The sequence below is a fragment of the Nylanderia fulva genome, unplaced genomic scaffold (assembly GCF_048542155.1).
Source record: "Nylanderia fulva isolate GAGA-0341 unplaced genomic scaffold, ASM4854215v1 Scaffold1046, whole genome shotgun sequence".
In the NCBI taxonomy this organism is placed as follows: domain Eukaryota; kingdom Metazoa; phylum Arthropoda; class Insecta; order Hymenoptera; family Formicidae; genus Nylanderia; species Nylanderia fulva.
The window spans coordinates 8,925-17,848 of record NW_028189244.1 but is presented as its reverse complement, the minus strand read 5'-3'; positions in this window follow the sequence as shown (position 1 = coordinate 17,848).

Sequence of the window (8,924 nt, the reverse complement as noted above, 5' to 3'; positions counted from 1 at the left end):
ATGGAAAAGAGATGTTAGATATTTAATAACCTGTTAAAAAAGATTAGAAAACAAATAAAAAATAGCAAAAGATGCAATTAAAAGAAAAGAAATTATAAGAATTATGGACAATATACATATATATAAATAAGGGAAATAATAAAAAGAATAAAAATAATTTTAAAAATTATTTTCAAAAAATAACAAATTATGAAACAAAAATAAACAAAACAACAATGAATCTGCATATGAAAGAGAGACAACGATAAATCAACAACTTCTTTCTACAAAAGCGGTTTTCATAGTAAAAATAATGAAATTAAAAATAAATATAGTAGAAAAACGAGAAAAATAGCGGAATTGTAAAACTAAAAAACACCATTATGAAATAATGTCAGAAGAAGCAAGAAAATTAAGGGACATTTTATAAAACTTCTATTATTATACATTATTTAAGTTATGTAATTTTATTTTTTTTATATTATATTCTATATTGTATTACTCACTTGCTGTTTGTATATAAACGAACGATTTTCCAAAATATTTGTTCGGTTAAGGCGTGTTGCATCATGCGCAGTATAAAGGGTGTTTAAATCAAAATTATATATATTAGATGTATTTTAAATATATATATTTATTATAATAGTTGCTTGTAAACATTGATTTTATTGATTTTATAAAGAAAAATTATATATATATATACCCGCTAAACATGAAACATACAGGGGATGTTACATTTCGGCAATAATATTGCAAATTTGAAACGTTACATAAATATGTTTATGAAATGTTTCGTAAACGTTTCAAAATAACATTTCAATTGCAACATTCATGCACTGTTCCAGAAATGTAACATTTTGGCTGTTATATCGATAATTTGAAATGTTAGGAAAGAAATCTTGTTTGGCAACATCCTAGAAACATTTCATTTGGGATGTTCAGTTTGTAACGTTCAGAGACATTACAGCATTGTTACATTTGCGACGTTCATAAAACATGTATTTTAAAACATTCCATAAACGTTTCATTTGGGATGTTTAGTTTGTAACCTTAGAGACATGACAGCAATGTTACATTTGCTACGTTCATAAAACATATATTTTAAAACATTCCATAAACGTTTCATTTGGGATGTTTAGTTTGTAACGTTCAGAGACATTACAGCAATGTTACATTTGTGACATTCCTGAAACATTTAATTTCATAATATTCTATGAACGTTTTATATGAAACATTTACTTTGTAACATATTCAAAAATATTACACTGCATTGCAGATTTTATATATTTGTGTTTGTACAATTGTTTTTGTACAATTGTGTTACATCAACGTTTTTGAAATAATAACACAAAAGCTTTTTAGTAAATATCAGGTACGTATATATATATACATTAATATAAATAAGGTACGTATATATACATTAATAAATAAAGTACGTATACATTAATAAATCACTGAATTTTTAATATTTTATAAATTTATAATATTTTGAAAATAGTTTTTGTTTAACGTTTCATGCAAAACATAGTTAAGTAAACAAAAGTATAGTTTCATATTTTTATTTAAAAAATGTACAAATATTTAATTGAAATATTTATAAATAATCGTGTTTTATACATATATGTACTCAATTTATCTTTGCGACAGTCGAAAAAAATATTTCACTCGTGGTGACTTAAAAAAAATCTATTGTAACATATTTACTATACCACAAATATCTCATACATGTTCCAAGAATGTTTTAGGAATCTATAATAATCACCGCTCGTTCGTTAGCAACGAGTTGATACGCGTAACTAGGGAGCGCGGCGTTTTGTCTCAGGAGCTTTCGTATGTGAATAAGAATACCCAAATATAATAATAAGACAATTGTGTTTGTTGGGCTTTATTGGAGGTTTTATAAGTCGTTTTATAATTAAATTTTAAATTCATCTTTATTTATAACTGGAAGCAATGGATCTGCCTGTTGGTGACGTTCGAGATTCCTGCCATGTAAGTATATATTGTGTATATATATATATTATTTTAATAACGTTAAATACCATAAAATCTTAAAAACTACGTATTAACTATATGAGCATCTCATGTGAATGATTTTAATTTTTTCAGTGATTTTTTTATCAAGTCAATAATAGTAAACAAAACCCCCAAAAAATTGGGAAAAGATTTCCCCGGGAAAAACCAATTTTGGAAAATTTTGGGGCCCCGGGAAAATTTTTTTAAAAAAACCAAGAAAATTCCCCGGGAAATTTTTTTAAGGGGAAAAATTTTTCAGTCAAAAAACCAAAAGGGGTTACCGGGTTTCCCCAGAAAAGTTTCCCAAAAAACAAAACCTTTTTGGTTAAAAATTTTGGAACACGGGCCAAAAATTCCCGCTTAAAGGGGAAATGGTTTTTAATAAATTTCCTTTCCCGGGGATGGTTTTTTCTCCTTGACCAAAATGAGAAGAAAGGGGAAAAAATTATAAAATTTTTCAAAAAATTTTTGGTTTTTAGAGGAGGAATAATTAAAAAAAAATTTTTAAAAATTTGGGGAAAAAAGGGGTTTTTTGCTTGCCCAGAAAATTTGGGAAAAGGGAAAAAATTTTAAAAATTTTTGGAAAACCCCCAAATTTCAAAAACGCTTTTACATTTGTTCCAAAACCCCCCATGGAAAATGCCTTTGGGGGGGAGAAAAAAATTTAAGGAAAATGGCCGGAAACCAAAGTTAGGGAAAAGGGAATATTACGGAAGAACCCCCAAAAAAAAATTGGCAAAAATACCAATAAACCCAAAAATATTTCCAAAGGGGAAATACTGTTTTTTAAAAAAAATTGGGGAAAGGGAATAATAAATAAATTTTTCTTTAAAAACAGGGTTTTTGTTTTTTAAAAAAAGGGTTTTTTGGGGAAAAAATAAATAAAAAATTCCCAAAAATTTTGTTTTTACCGGAAATTGGACCCCAAAAAACCCTTTAAAAAATTCTTTTGGAAACCAAATTTTGTTTAAAGAAAAATTAAAAAATTTAAGTTTAAAAATATTGGGAAAGCCAAAGAGGTTTTACAAAAAAAATTTGGGGAACCGAAATAGTCAAATATTTTTTGGCAAAGGGCCCGGGGACACCAAGAAAAAGGCAAAATTCCCCCAACAGGCAAACCTTAAAATACGTTCAAAACGGGGAATAAAATTCTGTTTTTTACTGGGCCCAAAGGGTTTTCTTTGAAAAAACTTGCCTAAAAATTTTAAATTTTATTATTTTTTTCCCCCCTTTTAACCTTTATTTTTTAAATTCTGAAGTTTAGGTTTTTTTAATTTAAAGTTTTGGGGGATGATAACCAAAACTTAAAAGGGGTTCTATGGATTAAACGGGATTTTTATTAAAAAAAAGAATATAGGCCCCGGAAGGCCAGGGAAATTCTATAAGGTTAAAAAACCCAAAAATTTTGGGGGAAATGGATTTTCCCCCTTTTTTTTTTCCTTTTTTTTCACCCCCCAAAAAAAAATTTAGGTTTTTAAAAATTGAAAAATTAAATTTTAAAAAATTAAAAACAATAATGATTTAAAAATTCCCATTTTTTTAGATCCTAAAGATGCTTTTTAACCCATTTAAATAATTAAACCCAAAACCGTTTATAATTTTTGAAAATTTTTCCAGGGGGGTTTTTCCTTCTTTTTTATTGTTTTTTGGGTTAAGTAAAAAATTTTTGGTAAATTTATATTTCGGGATAGTCAGAATATTTTTTCAATCCTGAAAAAACCCCGATTGCGTTTTTAAAAAATTATTGGAAAAACAAAATGCCATTTTAAAGCAATTTAGGGGGTTTACAAATAATTCGTTTCCCAAAATTGCTTCAGGCAACTGGTTTCAAGCTTTTTTGGTTATATTTTTTTCCCCTTATTCCGAAAAAAACCTTTCAAAAAATTCCCAAAAATATTTGATTTCGACATCCCCTTTAAAAAAACAATAAAAGGACAAAAACAAATGGAAAAAAATAGTCTACTTTTTCTTTTTTCTTGTTTTTTAAAATTTGGGGAAAAAATTTTAAAGGGTTCGGCTTGTTGGGGAAAAACTTATTGTTTCTGCAAAAAATTAATTAAAAAAACTTTATTGAGAACAAAATTCTCGAAATCTTCGTATTGTATGTGCGGGGGTCAGGAATTTTTTGTCAGAAATTGGCTTTTGTTCTCGCTCTCTCGCCGGACCTCCCCGAGGCAGGGTTTGTTTGGGGAGTAAAGGCCGACGACGACCGGCAGCGAAAAGATCCGCTCCGCTTCCGAAATCAGTACCCCCTTTTTCTGTGCTTTGTACAAATAAAATACGTGGACGGGTTTGGGGAAAAACATCGGCTTTGCCTCTCTCCTTAACCCCAATCTAAAGGGATCCAAAAAAAAACCCCATAATTAAAAGCGTTTCGCGTAGGGAAAAGGGAAAAACGAAAAGTCACTCTCGAAAAGAAAAACGGGGGAAAACGGCATAAAAAAAATCTGCGAAAATTTTTTTTGGTCCTTCGACCGGATTCTTGGCGTTTATTGGACTGAAAGCTGAACCTTATATATGTACATTTGTCAGTGAAATTTCTAAAAAAAATTGCGGAAATTACATAGTCGTCGGGCATTATCTGAAACATTCCTCGGACTTCGCAAATCCGTGCGCCCCACCCCACGTAAAACACGTGCGCGCCCCATCTTACCCGTGCGAAAACAATCACACATTTGCCCACGTGAAAAAAACACGGGGAAACAATCCCAAGTCCCCCTTTTACAGTGGCGATAAAACACCTATGTGCATGAAAAGTGCCCGGAGCTGGCTATCTCTCAGTAAAAATGGGGTTTTATCACAAATTTTTAAAAAAGAAAACCCGGTGAGTGCTTTTAAAAACCGGAAAACAAATATAAAGCAAGTAAAGGGCCCCGCTAATGGGCCCCGCCGCACCCCTCGCTCCCTGCGGTAAAATTTTATCGTTCCAATAAAATCAGTAAACTTTTAATCTAGTTTTAAAAGAAAGAGTAAATTGATTTTTGCTCACGAAACAATCATTCCCCTCGACGCGATCATCCCCATTTTTGGGTGAAGTCAAGGTTTGTCCAAAGCAAAGGCCCCCAAAAAACTGTAATAAAAACTGGAAAAACCGTTTTGAAAAACGTTTCCACGTTTCAATGGCATCTTTTCCCAAGGCTTTTATGTGAGGATTTGCACCCGTCCACGCCCCCCAAGGAAAAAAAGCGAACTTCCATACTTGTAAGGAGGAATTCTATGTGCGGAAGAAACGAAATGACTTTCACCGGGGGACCTGATAAACCCGAAGCCATCAAAAAGTTTTAATTTCCAAAACCCTCCTACGCTGGTACGAGCGTTTCGATGTTTTTTTTTGTTTCCCGACACGCGTTCCGAAAACATTTGCCGCGCATTTCTTTGGCCAAAATTTTCCCCGGGAAAATTTTAGGATTTGGGAAAAATTTTTAAAAGGTATTTCGAGTCATTGGTGACTAAAAAAGTTTGTCTTTTAAATTTACAGGAAAAAATTAAACTTTTAAAAAAACAAGTGTCCCCGGGGACCCCAGCGCGTTTAAAATTTTGGGAAAATATTCAAATTGGGGAAAAAAAAAAAAACCTTATGCTGCTACGTGGAATGAAAACCAACGAATGGGACAAAAAGGGTTTGCGATCTTTCAATCTCCCCACCCATGCATTGGGGAAACCCCCGTTTTAAATGCGATGGGAAAAACCCCCGCAAATTTTCCCGCCAACTTCGGGGACTCAGTAGCGCATTTTCTCGTTTTTTTTAAACCACCCTTTGATCGGGGGGTCAAATCATGGGATGTTTTTACTCGTTTTTTTGAATCACGAAAATTTAGTTCTAAAACAAAAACCAAAGGGAAATTTTAAAATTTTGGTAACCTGTCGGAATCCCCCGATTAAAAAGGGAATTCATCCCTTTTGCCCTTTAGATCCCTGGACGGGCCCGATCGGGCAGTCAAAAAAAAAATTTTGGCGTCCAATTTTTCGCAATAAAAAAACCGCGCGGGGTTACCGTCAATAATTTTTAATTTACTTTTTAAATTGCTTTGAATGTTCCGGGAAATAAATTGGCTTTGAAATGCGTTTAAATTTCTGGAACGTCGTTTAGTTCAACGAAAAAATTTTTCGCCCAGAAAAAAGGTTGGTCGAAATTGCTTGGGAAAAAGGTCATTCCGCGAAGTCTGATGTCACGAGGTCGATGCTTACGTGTCAGAAACGACATCCCCACGACATTACATAAATTTTTTAAAAAGCCGAATGAAGGAGACGCGTCTCCCCTTTTAACCCCCACGAAATCAGAGCATTTCGTTAAAAAGGGGGCTTTCTCCCGGCACAGTTTACGGTAAAATTTCCGTATCGCCAAAAACGCGCTCCCCTGCGAATATTCTCCTCGCTACTGGTGGGTAATGTCGGGCCCAAAAGAAGGACGAAACTACACTGGTGGTGCCCTTTGGTTTCGGGGACCCAATTTACAGTTTCATAAGCAAAATTTTTTTATGTAAAAACGTTGCAAACCCAGGCTTTCAACCCCGCAAATCTGCGATTCGATGTTTTGGGGGAAAAAAATTACAGGGGTCGGCCCGTTCCCCGGGTTTTACAAAATTTTTCTCTCCAATTTTCAATCCCCCAAAAATTTCCGTTCTTTAGGGGCTTTAAGGCCTATAAAAAAAATCACTTCTTTACGCTTCCTCTCAAAATGGGGAAAAAAATTTCAGGGCCCCAACTTTTTGCCCCGGATTGCAAATTGCAAACCGGACCGCCCGAGCGCCCCCAAAAAATTATAATGGGGGCCGTTTTATACGGTGCTTGTAATCGGGGGACTTTGTCATGGCCCCCCCGGGGCCCCCGGACAGCGCAGTCCCCTTCTGTTGGGGCGGGTTACTCCCCGGCCCAAAACGGGCCCCCACGGAGGGCAATTTCATCCCCCGGGCTAAATTTCCCCAATTTTGCTTTGAAGAGGGACCCGCCCCCCGGGTCACCCAACCCTTTCTGGGACAGCCGAGACAATTTTAAATTCCAAACCCTCCGCAACCGGGGGCCCGAAAAAACGTTTGAGCAAACTTTTTCCCCTTGCAAACTCAAAAGCGCGAGGGAATGGCCGCTACGGGGTACGATTGCCTTTTAAGAAGGTCACCCCCCGAGTATGGGGAAATTTTCTTTTAAAATTCATTTCAGGGGTTTCCACCCCAAAATTAAAAAAAATGGTGCCCAGGGGACAGTCTAAAAATTAGAACGCTCAAATATGGGGTTTTAAAGCAGTTTTACGAGGGGGCTGGGTCACATGCCCCAAAAAAAAAACCCCTCCATTTTAAATCTTTCGGACGGGGCCCACAAACCGCATCATGCTGTCCTTCCAAAACACAGTCCCACCACAAAATACGGGGTGGTGTTCAATGCTCCTGCCGTACATAAAAAAGGCACTTCTTTAAACCCCATTTATAATGGCCCAAAAACTCCAACAAGATTTAGCCGCAAAAAAGTCTTCGTGGCGATTTTTTTCAATACGTGAAACACAGCTGACAAACCCGAAAATGTTAAGACAAATCTGGTTCCTCAGGGAAAATGAGTTTATCAGCGTTTTTACTGGGGCAACCCCCGGGTTGTGAAAAATACAATCACTAAAAATTTAAAATCCTTTACTTTTAACGGCCCCGTTTGTGCCCCCATTTTTGGCCATGGGGGGCGTTTTGGGCCAAAATTTAAACGAGGAGGAAGGGAAACAAAGGTTCCCCCTTTCCAAAAAAACGATTTTTCGGATTCAATCTACGTTTTTTGATACTCTCTTCGGCGGGGATAAAATCCCCGACGCCTTTCAAAAATCGAGATAAAATCTTTGCGCTCTTTGAAAGCGGGGCCCGTTTGATCTAAAAAAAGGGACTGCAAACTTTAAAAATTTTGTGGAAGGGGCCCTTCCCCCTTTGATAGGCGGAAATTTCGGATCTCGCTTTTAAAAAGCGATGATTTATTTGAAGGTTTGCTTGGGCCCTTTGGGTTTTTCGCCGCACACTGATTCTTTCTTTTTAAGGTATCTTCGGGCACCTCTGGTGCAAAACACAAAACGCTCAGTCTTGTCTTTTGATTCCCAAACCCTATACAAACCCCTGGGATGGGCTTTTCCGCCCGAAAGAAATTTCGGCAAAAATTTTTTGCTTAAAGAGTCTGGCTCGCAAAAAACGAGGGGCCAACCCGGGCCCCCCCTGATTTTCCCCGAAACTGGATTTCATACTTTTTGTTTTTTCCCCAAGCCCGAAAAAATTTAAAAAATTCCACGAGGGGACGGGTTTCGATAAAGATAATTTGGGAAATGGAAAAAACATGGTTTTGCCGCCCGCATAAAAAGCGTGGTTCCCGCCCCCCTATGGTGTATTTCCCGCGTTTTCAGATCCTTTGAGGGCGTTCATTTTAAAAAGTTGCACCCGCAAAAAACCAAAGGGTTTTAGCCCCTTTAAAGGGCCCCTCAGTACCCCTGGGACTTGAACTAAACCCCAAGGCCGGTTTCCCTCATTTAAAATGAAAATGGATTTATCGGTCTTTCAATCGGTAAAAACGTTCCTGTTTTGGGGGTGGAGGGGGACTAAAAGGGTTACCCTGCTTGGAAACCCAAAACACCCTTTCAAGGTGGGGGTTTTATGTCGCCACTCGGGGGATCGGAAACCCAAAACCCACTTTCCCACAATTAAATGGCATCATGTAAATAAAGTGGGGGAATCCGGCAGTTTGCCCCTCCCCGGGGCTTTTCCCTCCCAAAATTTTATGAATCACTCTTTGGGGTTTTTCTGGACCGCCCGGGCTCCGCATCTTCTTGGGACGGGGCCCAAATTTTAATTTCGCCCAAGAAAAGACATATCGTTTTAAACCGCTTTACGGGAGGAATCCCCCCGGGGCCGTCTTTTTGGCATCTTACCAAAATGTCACTACAGGGAAATCTCCCGAACGCCCAAAAATTT